Source organism: Pelodiscus sinensis, chromosome 20 (genome assembly GCF_052426305.1).
Source record: "Pelodiscus sinensis isolate ZL-2025 chromosome 20, ASM5242630v1, whole genome shotgun sequence".
NCBI lineage: Eukaryota > Metazoa > Chordata > Testudines > Trionychidae > Pelodiscus > Pelodiscus sinensis.
The window spans coordinates 9,569,206-9,590,116 of NC_143071.1; the positions used below are offsets into that span (position 1 = coordinate 9,569,206).

The following is a 20,911-nucleotide window of genomic DNA, read 5'->3' on the forward strand; positions in this document are numbered from 1 at the left end:
GTTGTTCACTTAATCAGCTGCCAATTTATCCATAAAATATGTTATCAAGAAGGACAGTGATTACTTTGTGGAGTCCTGTGGCACCTTAATGACTAACAGATTGATTTGGACATAAGCTTTTGTGGAAAAAGACCCACTTTATCTTTGCCTACAAAAGTTTATGTCCAAATTAATCTGTTAGTCTTTAAATTGCAACAGGACTCGTTTCTGCAAATACAGACTAGCACAGCTACCCTTCTAAGACTTGTCACATTGAGTACTTTGACAGACAGTAGAATTAAGCAAAGGAGCAGAATTTTGTTTCACATAAAATTTCAAAAATTTGGAGAGAAGAGGGAGTCTTTTCCTTTTTCTCTAATTTGATTGCCACTACTGGCTGCATCCTATCAATATGCCTTTAATGGACATGCTAATGGGCTCTATTAGTCATGCAAGCAGCAGCAGCTATCAATGGCAGTTCTGGAGCTTAATACAAGTTAATGAGCAGAATTCTTAATTACTTATCCCAACTGGCAACTGCCAAGCTGTGTCTGAATTTATTATGTGAAAATTCAGCTGTGCTTGGCTAGTTAGACCCCTAATGATCTAAGAGCTGAGCTTACTCAACCAAAACTCACTGTGAAGTGAATGGCAGTTGTGGCTGCACATGAGTTACAAACCTAGGTTTAGGGTTGCCAATTCTCCTGAACCGGGCGCCATTGCCACGAATGACATCCAGTCTATCCAGTTGAGAAAATTGGCAGCCCTACCTAGGTTAGGGAGTAACAATTCCATTGGTCATATATGATACAATTTGATGGGGGTTCTAAAATCTTAGGAGAAGTCAGGATTCTCCTGCCATGCAACATTTTCCCCCTATGTCTTTACAAAACATTGCTGTGGTTGCTCCTTTTTTCTGTTTATCAGTCTGTCTGCATGTGAATCACGTCAAATTCACATGGGTCTAAAGCTGTTTTCCGTCTAGGGCTTAGACCTATTGAATTTTCCCCTTATAGGTTACATCAGGCTGCCTCTGAGAATTCCTTTATTCTCCTGCTTGGCTATTAAAAATCAGTCCCAATTCAGGAAACACTGCAGCTTTCATTATCAACCCTGCCTCCTCTCACTTCTGGCCCTCTTTTTTTCTCAGCATGCTATTGTTCCTGCATATCAGAGAACAAGAGGAGCCTGAATCAATGAATGAACAGAGTCATCAATGTCAGGTTCAGAGTAGTTAGAGGCAGCTTATTCCTTCAGTGTTTCATCTCCTGCACATGTGGTGTAAACAGCCATTTTCCTACTGACCTTGGCTGTTTGTGCTGAGTTTTTCTTTGTAGTTTCCTTGTTCCTTTTCTTCACGCCTCTGCTGCAGACCCTATGGCATTGTTCCCATCTATGCCATTCTCCCAATCCTTATCTTCCATACTCTACTCCACTTCTCTTTCATCTCATCACCCCAGCTGCGCCCTATCCTTCGCATTTTCGCCTTTCTCTGATGGAGGTCTGCGACATGAGCAGTGAGTGAATATAGGGCTGGGGTGGGCAACCACCAGCCCCGCCTCTTTCACCCAAGGTCCTGCCCCCTGCAGAAGCCAAGGCTCCCTCCCCCCCACCTCCAGGGCAGGGCTCCAGCACTCCCCTTCCCCTGCATGCCACCCCCCACTGAAGGGGCAGGTCTCCAGTCCCCTGTATAAACTTCCCCAGCCCTGGAGCATGGGGAGCCGAGGCAGCGTGCGATCTCAGCCTCGCCAGCCCTGGAGCACAGGGAGGGCCGGTAGTGCATAGTCCCAGCATCAGCATGGCTGAAGCCTGGGGCAGCCCAGGAGTTGCACTGAAGCCTGGGGCAGAGTATGGGCAGGGCCACCCCTGGCAGTTTGGCAAGGCAGTGCCTTCGGCTGCCTCTTATACCTGCCACCCATGGTCTCGGTCTTTTAGAAGTGTAAAGAGCTGGCTATAAAGTTCCCCGCTCTTCCAACTTTGGGGGCTCTAGTGAGGAGAGCTGTTTGATGACTGGGAGTTATATGGATTGTCCTCCTAGCTGCAGAAAGGACGACGAATCTGGCCCAGATCCCAATGCAGATTTCACCAAAGGACTCACACATAGGACTGAGAAACAGCAGCAAAGCCACAGCATTTGTGACTTTACCAAGTCATTCATTTTTTAGTCTTCAATGATCCAAACGTCTTACAAAATCCCATACTCGTTATCCTGGCTGATGCCAGGGTGTGTAGTGAGCAACTGGTATTGAATGGCACTACTGTGGGTTCACACGGCAGTGCTGTGCACAGAATCTTAAAGAGAGACAGCAATATGGAGGTTATTTATGCAAAGAGAATCGGAAAATTCCATATGAGACTCTGACTAGATGCTGTCGGAGGCAGAAGAAAACCATGTCATGTGTTGCATTTCCACCTGAGAAATTTGCAAAACATTTGTCTTTGAGCCAGAGACTCCCCTTGACTCCCATGAGGCCCATAATGAAGAGAGCCAGCTGCTTTAAAGGAACAGACGCACGTGGTTTCTTGATCTACCAAGCTCAGCAACTGTCACTCAGTGTTTTTCACAGCCAGATTTTTTCCCCCAAGGTTAAATTTCCTTTTGCTTCATTTTTTGGATGAATTGAGCTAAGGTTTATATATTCTTAAGGTACAATCTATGCCATTTATAAAAAAAAAAGCGACACCATTATATTTTGTATTTGGTATCAAAATTGTGGTAGGTACTTAACAGATATTCAGAAAGATAACAAGGCCTGTTGCATTTACAACAGGGTTATGCAGTCATTTTCACAAGGGGGGGCCATTTAAAGAATTTTGGTATGTGGTCAAGGGCCAACTCCACCCCCTGGAAGGGGAGGGGCCTAAGCTGGAAGGGGTGGGGTTAGGGACTAGCTTCCCCCCAGAGTTGTCTGGGGCTGGAAGCTTTGAATTAAAAACACAGCAAAGGGCTCATGGCTCCCTGCCCCACTGTTACTGCGTTACCCGGCAGCCGCCCAGGTTTGCAGCAGCTATTTAAATGGCTCTCAGCTTCAGCCCCTGCCAGGGTAGTGCTGCAACAAGGAGCCATGAGGCATTTAAATAGGATCCTGCTACCTCAACCATTGCCTGGAAAGTCGGTGGCACAGGCAGCAGGATATAAACAGAAAGTGGCCAAATGCAGTCCATGAGCTGGATCAAAGTGTTTGCCGGGCCGGATTTGACCCCCGGGCTGCATTTTGCCCAGCCCTGGTTTACAACCTACTGCTCCAATCCTGCATTGTGAACTGCATAGACAGACTGGTATAGCTACACAAAGCCTTATTTAAATAAAGAGTGCTCTATATAAACGAAGCAATACATGGATCATAGTGCAAGATTAGGGTGTAAATGTGTGTCATCCTTATGCTTAAACACTCCGTAATTGATTAGTATTTTGCCAATAGGGCTAGATACATTTAATTTTACAGAGACTAGCTTTTGTTGAGCAAAAACTGTACTCCAATAAAAGGAAAGGTTTAAAATTATTAAGATCAGATCATTATTGGCTGTTTACAGACTAAAAATCCCCTAATCACCCTAGTCCATTTAGGGTCCAAACCTACAATGGTCTCATTAGCGTCAGTGGTGGAGGATCAGGCCCAGAGAGCAATTACTTCTCGGCTGTTTTTAGAATTTAATACACCAATAAAATAGTTGACTGCTTACATATTATAGCCCATTTAAAGCCACAGCCAGAAAAAAATATAAAACGCTGTCAATAATACAGAATCCCCTGATGCAGAGTGTAAAATGCTGAGTGCCCTGACTGTAAAGCAGTGAGTTCCAGGTTCCAGCCCAAGGCTAAGAAATAAAAAGGATCATGTAAAAGACTAGGAAAAACTAGTACGTATTTTATGTTTGATACTACAGCTGCCTTTTAGCATCCAAAAATGTAGGAATATGCAATGGAAATTGTGTTTCCACTTACAAGGAGAATGTATGTGTGTCTCACAGTCATTAGCTTTCAACATCCAGTAACTTTTTTAATGAAATATATTTTCCACCCACCTAGACATTCTAGAGTAAAAATAATGCAGGGTTTGGCAAGGGGATTTTAGCCTTCCAGTTTTACCATGAGTGGGAGCTTTCCTCTCTGCATCAAACATAGCTCTAACCCAGAGAATTTAGAGTGAAGTGACTATGTTCATTGACTACATTCATTGACAGTAGAGTCTCCAGTGCAGTCTCTATAATGGTTGTATGGTGTTTGCACCTTTAATGCGTCCCTAGTATCAGTTTCAAACCCTTTTGATGCACAAGCGTACAGAAAGGGTTATGATCATAGAGAGTGGGAGTCCTGTGCATGAAATTTGCTTGTTGGTACAGGTTGAACTTCTACAATACAGGACTCTCTGGTCTGACCGCATCCATGGTCCAGAAGGACCACAGATATTGCTGGACCAGAGAGTTGCAGCTGGCCAGGTTCAGGGGCTGGGTTGGTGGTGGGGAGTGTGAGGCTGGCATAGCAGGAAGTGCAGCCCCACCCAGGCTAAAGGCAGCAGGGCCAGTGCCCAGGAGCGGTGCCCGGGACTGCAGCCCAGGCTGGTATGAGAGCGCAGCTCCAGCCAGGGTCAGCACACTGGGGAGCATAGCCCTGGTCCTGGGGGGAAGTGCAGCTCTGGCAGGGCTGGGGGCAGTGGACCTGCGGCGGAGAACAGGGCCAACAGCCAGGAGAGGAGCCTTGACCTCCCTGGTCCAGCAAACTGTTGTTTGGGACTGCTCAGGCCTCAAAGGTGTTGGACCAGGGAGGTCCCACCTGTAAAAGACCCAGCAACATAGATATGGTAAGATGGAAACAGCAACTTGTTCAGGGGATTTCTTCCTGTGCCAGGGCAAAATCCTGGCCCGACTGAAATCAGTGGCAGAACTCCCACTGACTTCAATGCAGCCACGATTTCATCCTGTGCTTCAAGGGAGTGAGCACCTGGCTGGTACTGAGCTTAGCAGTGTGGGCTAAGGGAAGGGGACCAACTTCATTGAAAACAAAATCTATTTTTATCAGAAATGCTGGAATTGTCTTTATCTAAAAAAAATAGACTTTAAACCCAAGTCAGGCAGGAATAGGCAGGGGTTGGGAAACCTCTCCTGCCCACTCAGCTTATTTTTTCTTTTCCTTGAGTGAACACTTGAGATGAGTTTCACTGTTCATGAATTATTAGTACAGCATTTCCAAAGGTCTCTGTCTCTCTCACAGTAAAAGTGGTTTTGGAGAGCGGGGGAGTTGGCAGGAAATGGGATGAGCTTTTCATTCATTTGAAGTTTAATTAAAGTTAGCGCAGCTTCAGACACGTATTGGCGTGAAATGGTAACTCCTGCAGCGCTGAACTGAGCAGTCATAAAGACCGACATATCTGGGCCAAATTCTTGTCTCCTTTACATTGGGGTATACAGATAGTCCCCAACTTAAGAATAAGTTATGTTCCAAACACTTGGTTGTAACTCGATCTGTTCGTAAGTCGGACTCCATTCATTTAAATGTGACCGCGCTGTTCGTAACCGCAGATCACGTGTTCGTAACTTCGGGACTGTCTGTAATGTGCTTAATGGGAGGTTGGTCGTAAGTACGAATGGTTGTAAGTCGACACGTTTGTAACTCGGGGACCACCTGTATACGGGGAAACTGTTGAAGTCAGAGGAGTTATTACAGATTGACATTGGTATAATAAGGGAGAGCAAAATCCAGCTCATGACTGACCAAATACCACCTCCACATTCCTGCATGCCATCTTCACTTATTTTTAGAGCCCTGCAAATCTGTGGATATCCGCTTTATATCCGTGGGGAATCTGCAGATGCAGATGCGGGTACAAATTTTTCATCCAGAACCCTGCAAATCTGTGGATATCCGCATCTGTGGATAAATTTTGCAAATGCAGATACAGGTGCAGATAGCATTTTTTGTATCCACACAGGGCTCCCTTTGGAAAACATCATCTCCCATTAGGATCTTGAACCATTATCTTAAACTTGTGAGAATAAATCAGAACAGCCTATATTTAGACATAAAAAACAACAAATAGTCTGGTAGCACTTTATAAACTAACAAAACATGTAGATGGTATCATGAGCTTTCGTGGGCACAGCCCACTTCTTCAGATGACCGGCGTTTTAGACAGTGCTTTTTTATCCTGAAAGATGCCAGAGAACCTTGCAAACGAATGGGCCTGGTTCTGCTCTTGTGTAAATCAAGGGTTGCTTTGATGAAGTCATCCCAGTGTAAATCCCTGGGTCAGTGAGATCAGAATCAGGCTGTCCCTATATGGAAATCAATGTATGACACAAAAGCACCCCACCACTCCTGAATGGGGTACAGCCATTCTGTAGTGAAAACAGAAGCAGGATTTTAGACAATGAAGTGGAGAGTAAATTTTCCAGATGACACTACTGGAGTTTTTAGGCAGGTGGAAGATGATTCCCCCAGTCCAGCTCTTCCTACCACTCTTTCTTTCTCTCTCTGCATTCCTGTTCTCATTCTGACGAGCATGAGATGTAATTAACCACACAAACATCAAGGGACTGTGACGAAGTGGCAACAAGAGGAAAGCGTAGGTCATTTGTGATGTAATGCGGGTTCTGCACTAGAGGCACTGCCCAACGCAGCTTTTCTTCATCACATCTACTATTGTTCTTTAAAAATCAGTTGCATGGCGTCACAGATCTACAGATCTCTGGCTAAATCATCCCATTTTGGGGCTTTTCCCACAGTGAGGCAAGAAATGCACTTACTTCTAGGAACACTACAAAATGTGCTATAGGGACCAGTCCTTAACTGGCCAGCAAGTCACCCGAATAGGCCTTTCCCATGGTTTACTTCTGTTCTATAATCAAGGCTAGGTTAGGGCACAGGCTTGTGTCAGGGCTTCTACCTTTAGAGTCATGTGACTACACCAGACTGAACTTTTGTAATGGGATAGGATACAATAGTATGTACAGCTCTGTTATATCCCCATCTTCCTATGCAACTCAGCTTAACTCTCTGCTGAAGCACAGGCCAGATTTCTATCTTTTCCTGACTTTTCTGCAAGCATTACACAGAGTTACACTGCAGGGCTATTGCATGAAAAATTCTGGTAAATAGGTGTTTAATAGTTTCCAGTAAGTTTAAATGAGTCAGTCCCACACAATTTCTTGGTAAATAACCATTTAATTCACACAGAAAGCATCACAAACCATTCTGTGCATTGGAAAACCTACTTGGAATTCTTATGAGTACCATAAACCTAAGCTCTTAGGCAGTAAATCTGTTGGTATTCGTACAGATTAACTGCTGTTTCCTGTATTTTTAACATAACATTTATACTCACATGCCTTGGTTTGTACATATAAACACATTCTCCAATTTCTCAGTCTCAACAATACATGTTGACTCTTCAGAGCTGGTAAGCAAAGGCAGTTCCTTTCCAAACACTTCAGAACCCAGTCAGCAAACAGACTTCCCAGCTGACTGAAGCTCAGTTGCTTGTGAAACAAAAATCTGTAGCCTGTAGTGGTACCGTATTGGGATCAGCATATAAAATGTCCATTCTCTGGATTTCTCTAAGGATACGGTCTACACTGCACGGCTATTTCAAAATAAGCTATTCTGGAATAGTTATTCCAAAACAGCTTATTTCAAAAGAGCACGTCTACACTGCCGGGAAGCCTCAAAATTAGTCCGAGGCAGGCTTCCCTAATGTAGATGTGCTTTCTTGATTTAGAGCCCCAGGAGGCACTGGGGAGGAATAACTTAGAATGGCCCTGGTGAGGGGCTATTTTGAAATAGCAGCAGTGGAGCATCTACACCCGTGTTTCTTAAACTTTTTAAGACTGAGGAACACCAAACAATAATTTTTTTTATGAGGAACACCAAGGATTTTTGTTTGAGGAAAAAAAAAAGGGTGGTGGCGGGGGGGGGGGGAGGATCAGGGGGAAAGTTATTGAGGGAAAAAAAGGGTCAGGGTAAAGTTATTGAAAAAAAAAGCTTGCCTGCCCCTTTAAGGGGGGCATTTTGAATTCTGTTCTCTGCGGCACACCTCCAACTGCCTCATGGCACACTGGTGTGCCATGGAACACAGTTTAAGAAACACTGGTCTGAGGAAGTGGGTCTGGCCTACGAAAGCTCATCATCTAATAAACCATCTTGTTAGTCTTTAAAGTGCTACATAGTCCTGTATTTTGCTTCAGCTACACCAGACTAACACGGCTACATTTCTATTACTGGTCTACACACACCTTATTTTGAAATATCTACTTCAGAATAGGCAGTATTCCTTGTAGAATGAGGTTTACAGATTTTGGAATAAGCCATCCGTTATTTTGAAATAACGCTAGTTATCTCACAATAACGGTGCAGTATAGACGTATCCTAAGACACTAACCTTTCCTCATGAGTCAAGCTAAATCAGGTCTGACTGTATAAACTCTCTTTCACTGAGCTCTGCCCAGTTCTCTCTTTAAGAGAAAATCCCAGTTTCAAGCCATTAATTAATAGCTAAATATAAGTCCTATAGCCTCTAATGATGATCATAGAATCCTAGGATTGGAAGAGACCTCAGGAGGTCATCAGGTTTAACCCCCTGCTAAAGACAGGATCAATCCCAACTAAATCATCCCTGCCAGGGCTTTATGAAGCTGGGACCTCTAGGGATGGAGATTCCACCACCTCCCTAGGTAACCTAGTGCTTCCCCACTTTTCTAGTGAAATAGTTTTTTCCTAATATCCAACCTAGACCCCCCCACTGCAACTTGAGACCATTGCTCCTTGTTCTGTCATCTGTCACCACTGAGAACAGCTTCTCTCTAGCTTCTTTGGAATGGAGTTAATTGCATCCATTCCAGCTCTCCCTCTAAATCTATGACGCACACAGCAGTGGACCCAACATTATCCTAATGGAGAGCTTCTCTAATAAGAAAAGAAGGAATAGCACTTTCCTATTACAGATAGGAGGCAGATTTCTACAAACAGACAAATCTCTTAGTCTTGCATGCATCAGCCGCTGAATCCACAGGACTGTCCACAACTTCGATATTTACTACCTACCTTATCTGCTGTGTTCTGATTGGCTGAGCTTTCCAAGGATGAATAACTACAACCTGCCAAGTGGTTAGGCTACAATGAAAACCTTCCTAAAAGGTATCCAGTAACTGGCATGTCCTGCTTTTAGATGTTCTGCTCCCTATTGGCTGAATTGCTCTGCCCTGTTCTACACATCTGCAGAGACACACAATATTCATATTTCCTCCCCTTTGCTCCTCTGCCTTTCTTTGGATTTCAGAGCAAATGCTGTAGAATAAAGCATGTGGGTTGCATTTCTAGTTTTAAAGAGTTTTTAGTCCCAGAGGAGACTCGTGGTAGCACATGGGAGATACGCCACCAACATTTTAATTTCCCCCACCTGCTCTTGCCCATCTGGGTGTCCTTCCCTGCACCTCCCCCCTCTCTAGTCCTCATGGGAGTGAAGAAAATTTCAAAATGTGGCCGGGGTGCATAGAATTTCCATGAGATCGTTCCTTCCAGGGAAAGGTTTTATCTCTCTGAAGGGCTGGAAAAGGTTCAGATTCTTCAAGAAACCCCCAGTGTCTAAATGAAGACCCCCATGCTGCACTTACAGACCCCCTGGTTCCCATGGTGATGTAGTAAGCTGAGAGGAGCAATGGGTCCATGCAGGAAGACACGTTCAGATGGCCCCTTGGATTTGGTTCGGATTTGCTCCAATAAGCCAACCTGCACATTAAGGGCTGTTTGTGGCTTTTAGGCACAGCCCTGTTTTGGAAGACGTGCAACATTGCTGCCTCATGGCATTCCTAGGCCTCGGAGGTGAGCATGCCTGCTCCTACATCTGTTCAGGGCATGGAGCATACACTTACCTTGGTAGCTGGCCAGCTTCACTGGCTGCTGCAAGAGAGATAGATTGGGTCAGTGACTTTGATCCTACCCTGCTCTCCCACCTTCCAGTGCCCCTACTGGTGCTGGCAGGAAGCACTCCATAAGCTCCCCATTTCCCCCACTGCAATTACCCCCATTCTTATTGACTTCTGTCTGGGAGACATTTTTTAAATCAAGAGTGGATTTTTTTTTCTAAAAGATCTGCCCCAGGAATTATTTTGTTCTAAGGCAGGGCCACCCTGCTGGGACCCTCAAGCACAGAGCAGCCTCACACCTCTTTAAACAGCTGACTGCTCCCTGTGGTTCTCTGCTCCAGGAGCTGGAGGGAGGGGGAAGCTTCACGCACTGCCTCCGCCCCCTAGCAAAATCTCTCAAGGGAGGCTGGTTTCTGGCCAATGGGAGCTAAGAGATTTTGCTGAGGGGTGGGGGCAGCACACAAAGTCCCCTCCACCCTTGGTGCCCGGAGCAGAGAGCCACAGGGAGCAGTCAGCCTTTTGAGCAGCCTCGGACTGTGGCAAGCAGAGAGGCTGCCTCAGGTGTCCTGCAGGCCTGCTGGCAGAGAGTCGCCTAGGTAATCGCCTCCCAGCCAGAGCCTGCTTCTAGCACCTCAGTCCTTCCTTCCCCCCAACTCCCTGCTCTAGGCTACCACTCAAAACCTTTGCATCCTCCCTCCTCCAGATCTCAACTCCCTCCCCGACCATGCGCGCCCTCCTACACCCTCCCCCAGGCTAGACTCCTCTCCTGCACTCATACAACCTCTCTGACCTTGCACCCCAAGCCTCTGCCCCAGATCACAACCCACTCCTTTACCCAAACTCCTCCTTAGACACAACACGTCTCCTTCACCCTAGTCCACTACCCCAAGCTCCCTTCTGCACCCAACCTCCATCCCAGATCTCTCACCCCCTCCATAAAAAAGTTTGTCCCTTGACCACTTACCAAAATCTTGAAGTGTCCCCCATCAAAACTTACTGCCCACCCCTGTTTTACCCTGTTTTAAGGCCTGCGGTAAACAGGAGTCCAGGCTTAATGATCACAATCAGGCTTTAGAATATGGGAATCCGTAGACAAGCTGCTACATGTTGTAGATGCCAAGAGTTCTGTGTGTGCCCCATTTCCCCCTTCTGGTTTTCTGATTTTCACCAAAATCAAGAGTTCTGTCCACTGATATTCCCAGAAATGTTGAAATTGATCAGCTGTGAGGTTTGAAAGTTATTGCATTACAGACAGAGAAATGGCATCCAGTTGAGTAAAAGACATTGCTTCACTTCACTCCTCCCAGACAGCTTGTGCGTAAGGCCCAGTCCTAGGACAGATGCTTCAATGGAAGGGAGCCAAAGGCACTTTGCTTCTTGCAGGATCTGGCTCTAACTTCCCTGCCAAGGAAATGTGTATGTGACCATATAAGAAAGCCCAAAGCCTGAAAAGTGAGAGGTGGCCAGACTGAGCGTTGACATGAAAGGACCGCTCCCCCTTCCTTTTTGTGCTCAGATTTAAGGAACTGTGCCTCAATCACTCTAGCAAAGAGCAGGCTTAACTCTAGCAATCCAAAAATAGTTTCCACAGCTTCAGGATTAATGTTCATGAGGCGTATAGAGAGGTAGAGTGCACTGATGAAGCCTCCAGCAGCTCATTGGATTTTCTGTAGAAAGTCTTCCGAATAAGCAATGAAATTCGCTAAAACAGTGTTCCCCTTCACTGGTAGAGCAGCTTCCTGACTAGGTTACAAAGGGCGAAGGAACCTTTTTCTCTGGCCTTCTGCCCAACAGTTTTATTGCAAACCACTGTAATCCTTTCATCCACCTCAGATGGACAGTAATCGCTATGCAAGGATTATTTTTACAGCCCTATCCATAGATTGCCTGTAAAATGCCATATGTGTTTGAGTCTGTCCCTTTAAGGCTTTGGCAATGGTTTTGGCTTGCTTACATTTTATCCTGTTCCTGTAAGTGTTTCTTATTGCTATGGCAACGCTAATCAATCACCGTGCTAAAAATAGCCCTTTCATTTTCCGAGAGAGTGTCTGTAGTGAATTGAAAATCCAACTGTGGTGTGTATTTTCCATATACTGCTTTCACGCACCCCTTCTTTACGCTGGGAATACTCAGGCTTAAATCTGGTAATTACTCTTACAGATGCATTTGTTTCACTACGTGCTCTCTTCTGCTGTGAAATCTCCCCGCGGCCTCACACAGAAAAACCCTAATGTATTTCAGCGTGTGTATTGCATTCTTCCTACACATCTGGTGGTAGAGATCGCTGGTTTGCAGGATGCTTGAGATATTCAAAGGGCGTTTATAATACAATTTCCATGGTTTAGATACCCACAATATAGAAGTCAACTGTCAAGACAATTGTACAGAAAGGAACCTTTTGACTCAGGATCATAAAGGACCAGGGGAATCCTGCACATTAAGACACATTCTGCAGAATGTAAGATTTAATGAAAAAAATTACATAAAAATATGATGGCTTGGAATTGCGACCTGTCTTGCTCTGAGAGGCAGCTTGCAAACCTTAGAGATGGTGAAATGGAGCATTGGAAAGCTTGTCCCATACGTTACAGTGCATTCCCTGTGTATCAATCAGCTGCCAGGTTTTGCTGGAATACATCCCCAAAGGAGGCAAAGAAGGAAGGAGTGGTGTCTTGAAGAGTAACACACTAAAAAAAAAAAAATCCCAGCTTTTAATTCTTTGCCCAATTCTTGTTCTTTAAGGGGAAAAAAATCTGTTGTGAATGATGAATAAGAAAGCCTTCTGCGAGCTGCATAAACAGTTCCTTGGTTCTGCCAGAGTGCTGTGCCAATTACTCAGAGAGCATCTGATGAATTACAAAATACATTCTGTGACTTGTACAGAAATCTGGGCCTTGGCTAAGTGTTGTTGAAAACCAGTGCTACTACCCCAGCAGCTGCCAATAAATTCAATGATGTTAAGAGTTATATTTGCAATCCGGTAACTGTAGGTGGATTTTAGTATTTTGGGGAGCTTTTCAAGTTCCCATTGCCATTTTTAGTTTCAAGCAAGATTTGTTATAGCCCCAGCAACTGTTCTACACATGCATTTAGACTGGAACCTGGTGGCTGGGCAGGACAGATGGTTTCCTAGTTTCTTTTCCATTATACCTTTTGAGGCAAATAGCACTCAGCTTCTCAGTCTTTAATCTTCCCTTAATGTTTCTTTGGGGAAACAAGCTGTTAGACGAAGGCCCAGCCCTGGCGACAAAGACATAGTTCTTATAGCTCTCAGACCACACACACAATTGGGGAAGTGAAAGTTTCAGGAAAATGCTGGGATTCTACGGGGATTTTGTTTTTCTTTTAAGACTTGGTGTTTTGGTAACAGATTATTTATCAAAGGGTTGTCCTACCTCATTGGGGCTATGAAGAGCTGGTTGCTAGGGGTTCAGGTGCCCCCTTGAGGTCTCAGGGCAGCCCTGTATGTAGCCCCTCACAGGGTGTGTCTAGACTACTGAGTTTTGTCGACAAAAGTGGACTTTTGTCGACAAAACTATACCAGCGTCTACACTACCGCTGAGTTCTGTCGACATAACGTCGACAGAACTCAGCAGTTTTGTCGACGCTGGTATACCTCATTTTACGAGGCATAACACCTTCTGTCGACAGAGTTCTGTTGACAGAAGGTGTTATTGCCTGTAGGGTTGCGTCTAGACTACAGGGTTCTGTCGACAAAGCAGCTTGCTTTGTCGACAGAACTCAATGTGTCTGGACGCTCTTTGTCGACAGAAGTTTTGTCGACAGATACTGTCGACAAAACTTCTGTCGACAAAACCTGGTAGTCTAGACGTACCCACAGCTTCCTCAATAAACTCAAATGAGAGGCTTTTTTGAGGCCTCCTGAGAGCAGTGTTCCCTGTAAGCTGAGCGCTGGGGCAGCCACCCAGAAAGAGATTCAAATGCACCCAGCCTGGGTTCATCTAGTGACCTTCACGGTTACATGCAGCTCCCCTCCCCCTCTGCTGCTGCCTCTGAATCACACAGGGAGCTGGGTTTGAAAAGTCAGCAATGGGGGGGGGAGGTGACCTCACGGGAGCCAGCATGCATGGAGTCTCCTCTTCCCCCTCTCGAGTAAACGTGTAGCCACTGATAATTTCAGCAGGCACACATTTACCAAAATAAACGCATTTTAACATCCCTACTTCAAAGCACTGTAGGTACTGTGTTCAGAGTGTTAGCATGAGCCCTACCAGCCCATGTCTTTTTGACCTGGGCTGGAGGCTCACTTGCACTTGGTTCAAAATGCTCTGGAGGCCTGTCCTAAGAGGTAAGCCACCCCGTTACATTTGCTAAAACAGCTTGTGAAATATAACCAGCATTTTCGTGACAACCCATTGCTTCACAGGAAGACAATTGATCAGGCTATCTAACGGCAATATACAGGATGATGAAGAGCCATTAATATAGGCAGGGCTCAGTCTAGACGGGAGAAAATAAGTGATTCTGTTCTCCCTATCTTTTCTTAGTATTGACGTCTATATGAGAAAGCACTTGTTCTACATTGTGCAAATCGTTATAACATTGCCGCTCTCCTTTCTCATGTGCTTTGATCCTCAGTGAAATAGTTTGTAATGTTGAAATTTAGAGGGGGTTTTCCAGACTTGTCCAGGGTTGGCCTAACTCTGCTGCCAATGAAATCAAGAAGACCACTATTGACTTGGATAGGAGCAGAGTTAGGTAACACTAAGTATTTTGAAAAGGCCACCCTTAAAGCACAATTGGAGTTAGGCTGCAGAGTTACTGCCTGTTGAAATGAGCAGGGTGAGGTCACACCTTTCATTGCTAACGCTTCCTACTGCCTGCAGACTCAGACAGAGAATCGCGGCATTAGTTACATATGAATAGTATTTTGAAAAAGTGATTTTGTAATCCTTGGAGTTGGACTTTAAGCAGAGTCTCCACTCTGGAGCACAGAAAACAACTGCCTCATGAAAGCAGTGGCTTGCCAAGCTGCTGCAAGCTGGCCCGATTCAACTTGGAGGACAGCATGTACAGTGGTTGGACTGTGTGCTAAGAAGCACTCTGATCACTGACCAAACTGACTTTTTTTCCAACTGCAATGATATGGTGGAGATCATCATCTATAGAGACTTGTGATAATAAGAATCAGCCTGTATTACACAGCCCTGAGAAATCCCTAAGCCCATATCACAAGTGACTTTTAAAATACTTGAGGTGAATTTTGCCCTTGGGCAGATGGCCACAGTATCACTTTAGCAGGACTATTAATGTGGGGTAGCTGTTTCCTAAGAAGCTTGCTACAGTGTCGCATGATTTATCCAATATTCTTCTATAAAAAAGGGTCATGCTCCATATGTCTATACATTCAAAAATCCTCTCCATTAGCCATGTTTATTCAAGAGTTATCATTGTACTGAACCTGCAGCTTTGCTTTAGCCCACTAAGGAAGAGAGAATGATTTTATTGCTATTCTTCCTTAACTGAGAGGCATTTCAGGTCTACACTGAAGTCATGGGGTGTGATTGCAGCTCCGCGAGATAGACCCAAAATAGCTTTAATCTCTACCTACAGCTACACGACTTGCAATTGTAGGATGATTGCAGTGTAGATGTACACAAAGGCAACAGTTTCAATACATGAAGAAAAAAGGTGTTTATATTGTGGAAAATATGTTCCATCCAGCACCTCTGGGGATTTAAGAGTCAGACTGTAGCACATGGACACTTTCGCTGGTTCAAGGGAAGACAGATCAGTGGGTGGGTGGCAGGGTGGGTGGGTGTGTTTCTGCATAGCAACGAGAAACATAAAAGTGGATGTGACAAAACTACTTCTGCCAACAGCGAAAACCTAGCAATGAAGGTTGTGATGTTAGCCCCACTGGCTGTGGCTATCAGGGTAACTGGGAATATGGTAGCAGCACCAGTAGTCTTGTGGAAAGAGCTGCATTGTCCACAGCTGTTAGGTCCAGTAAGGGTAATTTACATAAATGGTGAGGTTTTGGACAAAGCACGTACTGTGTAACTTAAGAAATCAACTTTGTGGCTTCTCACGTTGGCCAGACCTGGATCTTTTCTGCTCAGACAGTACGTGGTGACTCTCCACCAGCTGGCTGCTCAGATATTTCATGTGGTTGAACCTCTCTAGTCCGGCACCCTTGGGACCTGACCGGTGCTGAACTAGAGAATTTTCCAGGACACAGAAGATCATTATTGTCTAGCCTAGCAGCTGTACCAACACTTCCATTGCTTACTGGGCATTTAGAAGACATTTAGGAATAAATTAGACCTAAATAACAGCACAGAACACTGATGGCTGTAAACAAACTGTATGGGACCGTGGGAAACTTGGTCAAACCCATGATAAATGGACATCTAGCTAAGTAAAATCATGCCAGACCATGAATGTTGCTAAACCAGAGTATACTGGAGAGGTTCAACTTGTACAATTTCTGGTCTTTGCTAGGTTTGATTTTTACTTGGTTTTGTTTTCTTAAAAGTTGCATGAAAAAGAAAAGTAACTCTGCACCCTCAGATGAGAAGAGCTGGTTTTTGAAAACGCAGTAATGGACGATGACATAGAGCAATACCCTGCAGACTTGCCCACAGAACTCCAGTGAGCTGTGTTTTGCTACCAAATGCTCCCAACATTTAGCAGCTCATGAAGCAACCACTTTTAAAAATATTTTGGTGAAATTTTTGGTGAACTGAAAAATGCAAAAATAACAACTGAACCTCTGGTAAAGGCAGGCATAACTAGATTCCACACACACATTCCAGGAGCCATCTCTAATATGCAGCATGTTGCAACTGCTCTAATCTTTCAATGGAGCTTCCTGGCAGAAGTCTCAGCATGCAGAATTCCAGCTTGAATTTAGTTGGAGCATTGCACGCACCAACCTATTGTCTCTGCAGGCTGCACATCGTCCTATTAAAAATCACAGCTGCCATGGAACTGCCGTAGAACTCTACATGCCAGGTTTTGGCCACCTTATTTTCGAGCTGTTCCAAAAATTCTGCACTGCAAGATGTAGGTGTTGAGTTTCTATTTCTTTTTCTTTTAAGTCTGCAGTATATAACCTACCGTCTGTAGCAGTTTGCTTTTTCCACCATCCTCCTGCCCACGCACCCAAAAAAGCTAGTGTAAAACAGCAAGCATATCCTCTGTTTATAATCTGAAGCCTTCTGGAACCATTAGATATTGCTTGAGGCACAAACAGGACTCTGCTCTCCTTTCCAATCCTGGGCCACTCTTTGCATGTGCTCTCTGTTGTTAAGTCCTGTATTTCCCCCCACAGCCACACCTGTCTGACAGAGGGGTTCCTTCAGTCAGCCCCTTTCTCATGTTCCTCTAGCTATCCAATAGCACATCTGCCACAACACATGCTCTGGCTTCATTCTTGATATGTCCCACATATTATCAGCTTCTTTTCTGGATAATAACTTTGGAGATAACCTATTGAACTCTCTGATTAATCTTGACATTGGTAATATATATTTGCTTTTGAAGATATTTTAGACATCTGTCGGTACCTCTGATGGATTTCCAGTTTTACATCCATATATAAAGGTGGAAAGAACACTGTACTGAACTGAAAAAATATTTTAAAGTCTCTTTCATGCTCAGACCAGCTAGCAACTAATCATCAAAACATCCTGAGGGTCTTGGGTTGTCCATCTGCTATCTTTTCGTCTTCCTGCTTTTATGTGTGATCTCTGTCCCAGCAGGCATTAGCGATGACACACAGACTTCTCCTGATAATTCTCTCCCATAGTCCTAACCTACCCTGGTAGTGTGATACCTTCTCCCACATGAGAGCACATGCTGTGTTGTGCGGTGGCAGGATCTGTGTAGTCCAGCAGAAAGGGGGAAGCCCGGTCGTAACGTGATATGTAGATCTGTAATGCAGAAGTTGGAAAAGCCAACCCTTTTGCTTGACCCTTTTTCGGGAGTTATGACTGAAGCCCTGCAGCTGCTTAGAGAACATGGGGAAATAAAAAGGGATGTTTTTTGTCAGCTGCCAAAATCAGATCTAGAACACCTGGGATAGAAATAAAATCTACATGTACGTTGGGCTCAGCTGAGACTCTGCTGGTCAAAAGTTAGAAGACTATCTGGGTTTCTAGTCTGTTAGCCTGCACTGCATTATCTCCAGTTTTGGCTGATTGCTTATGAAGAACGAATACATTTGCCTACCCTTCTGAGATGTGTGCATACCAAGTAACACATGGCCCCAAAAATATGGGTAATTCGAACCTATTAGGCCATCTGTGAAGCTGTTCTGTCCTCCACTGATGACACTGCTGATTTTTGTGCACTACATTTATCACTGGTCTACATCATAAGTCAGATGTTTAGTGCGTGGTTTAGCTATTTTTGTAGCTGGTATGTATTGTGTTAAATGGCTGGTAAAAATTGTTCTCTAAACCCATGGCAGGGCCCTGTTCTGGCACAAACATCTCACTCTTTTGTGCACTAAGGTTTGAGTGGCCCATGCTTAGTGCTCAGCTGCTACTAGTGAATAATAGGTGTTCTATGGCTAAAATTAGAGGCTCAATCAATGGCTTCTTTTAATGTAGTCCAAGGAACTGAAAACAGTAATTCTCTAATCTCAGGAAGAACCTGCTTCCCCTTTCAGCTTTGTTCCACAGCTGCTGGCTCTCACTATCTCCCTTCCTGTTGGGGGAACCAGAATTAACTCTGATCAAGTCCAAAATTTGGACCAGTGGCAATGTGAGCACCAAAGCATCACAATTCCTTCATTATGTAACCTCAATACATAATGTTTGAAAGAGTCACAAGCAGTTCAAAGACTCTTTGCCATCGGGCATCAATTAAATGTCTTGCAAAGAACTGGCACGTCAGTATCGCTGGCAGTTAACGCAAGAAAAGACTTGATGCCTCTATATTAAAGTGGTTGAATTAATATCATTCAAGGATTGCTGGCCATGGACTCTAGCTACTTAAACATGGTGAAAAAAATTGAATTGGCAGCAAGAGTATGAAACACTAAAGAGAAAATGCTTGAATTAGTCTCAAAAGTGAAATTGCGTTGCCTAGCACTGCAAATTGCGTTCTCAGGAAACCAGCTGAATGCAACACCACAGAGAAAGAAACCTAGTCCTGTATAAAGTAACACCAGTGGATTTGCACCAGTGTTAGAGCAGAATTTGACACACAAAGTATATGCTAACTCCCTCAAGTCAATGGAGCTGTCTGGATTTAATTGAGGATATAGGCCATCCTCGCTATAAGTCCAAGATACATTGCAAAAAATGTGGACTTATCTGTTGAAAAAAGCCTGTAGTCTAGACATAGAGAGACGACTTAAAGCAGGGAATTTTTTTCCTGCGGCTGACTTCCATTTGCGTAAATTGTTTTTGTTTTTATTTTTGTTTTTTTGCTCAACTTAAGAGTGGGGAATGGGAGGACTTATAGGCTACGTCTACACTGGCCCCAAATTCCGGAAAAGTGATGCAAAGCAGGTAAGTCAGAATAGGGAAATCTGCGGGGGATTTAAATATCCCCCGCGGATTTAAATAAACATGTCCGCCGCTTTTTTTCCGGCTTGGGGAAAAGCCGGAAAAAAGCGTCTAGACTGGCGTGATCCTCCGGAATAAAGCCCTTTTCCGGAGGATCTCTTATTCCTACCTGAAAGCAGGAATAAGAGATCCTCAGGAAAAGGGCTTTATTCCGGAGGATCACGCCAGTCTAGACGCTTTTTTCCGGCTTTTCCCCAAGCCGGAAAAAAAGCGGCGGACATGTTTATTTAAATCCGCGGGGGATATTTAAATCCCCCGCGGATTTCCCTATTCTGACTTACCTGCTTTGCATCACTTTTCTGGAATTTGGGACCAGTGTAGATGTAGCCATAATGTATCAGTTCCTACAAGCATCAACAACTTTAATGCGGAACGGATGTATACCGGGGCGACTTATAGCGAGGACGCTCTGTATACCCGTATGAGCATAGGGGCATCAGATTCCCTTACTGGTTGATAGGGAAAACATTTGTATGATTGTAATTTTTCTTGCACTGGTGGGGGGGGGGTGTTATGATGGTGTGTTTGGTTGGATGGTAAAATTAAGAACATTTCCAGGGAAGATCAAAATGAGATTACTTTAAAGCCTGTCTCAGACTGGAATTAGAGAATAACTGCATGTCCAAGCATCCTCAGCATTTTGATCAGGAACTTCAGGCAGTCAAAGGTGCCATTTTGTGCGGGCAGGAGGAGCGGCAGTCATGTGTACCAAGACACTGCTTGCTTTTCTTCACGTTCCCCTGACTATCAGGGATCAAGGAGAAAGTACACGGATTTTGTGAATTACTCCTTTGCCCCCTCCCTTCTCCAGCCAAGAGTGAGAGGCATGTACAGATGCTGTGTACTTTCTGGGGAATTGAAAGAAAAGCAAGCCCTGTCCCAGTGCACACAGCTGCTGCCCGCCTTGCGGTCCCAAAATGGCGCCCTTGAAGGCAGTGGAATTTCCATAGTTTAGTGCATAGGGCAGATAGGCATTGCTCTGGAAATGTTAGTCACCCAAGGAAAAATTCTGTAGGACAACAACTCAAAAGTTCTAAAAAACATAGACAGAGAATAGTGGAGGAACATTCAGAATATAGCCACTGATATGTATCAGCTGTAAACTTGTTGACCTAGAATATTAATATTGATTTAGTTATAACTTTGTTTTAGTGCTAAACTTTGGGACAGAATCAATATAGCCTTTCAAAATCATTTAAAAACTTTTCATTTGTGAATACAGGCAGTCCCCGGGTTACATGGATCCGACTTACATTGGATCCTTACTTACAAACGGGGTGAGCCAACCCCGCACTAGCTGCTTCCCCCCAGCAGACCAGGGAGATGCGAAGCTAGCGCCCCTCCCCCCCCCCCAGCAGACCAGGGAGATGCGGAGCGGCTTTTCTCAGCAGACACCTCAGCTTGAGAATAAAGGACTGAGGGAAGTGAGGTGTGGGAGAATAAAACTGAGCTCTGGAGAAATGTTTGGCTAGAGTTTCCCCTACAATATGTACCAGTTCCGACTTACATACAAATTCAACTTAAGAACAAAC

At 44.6% G+C, this 20,911-nt stretch overlaps 1 protein-coding gene across 1 annotated transcript in view; it reads left to right on the forward strand.

Annotated features, from left to right (window-relative positions):
- The window catches only part of PITPNC1 (phosphatidylinositol transfer protein cytoplasmic 1), a 252,454-nt gene that overhangs the window by 135,769 nt on the left and 95,774 nt on the right, over positions 1-20,911 (forward strand). The window lies entirely within an intron of this gene.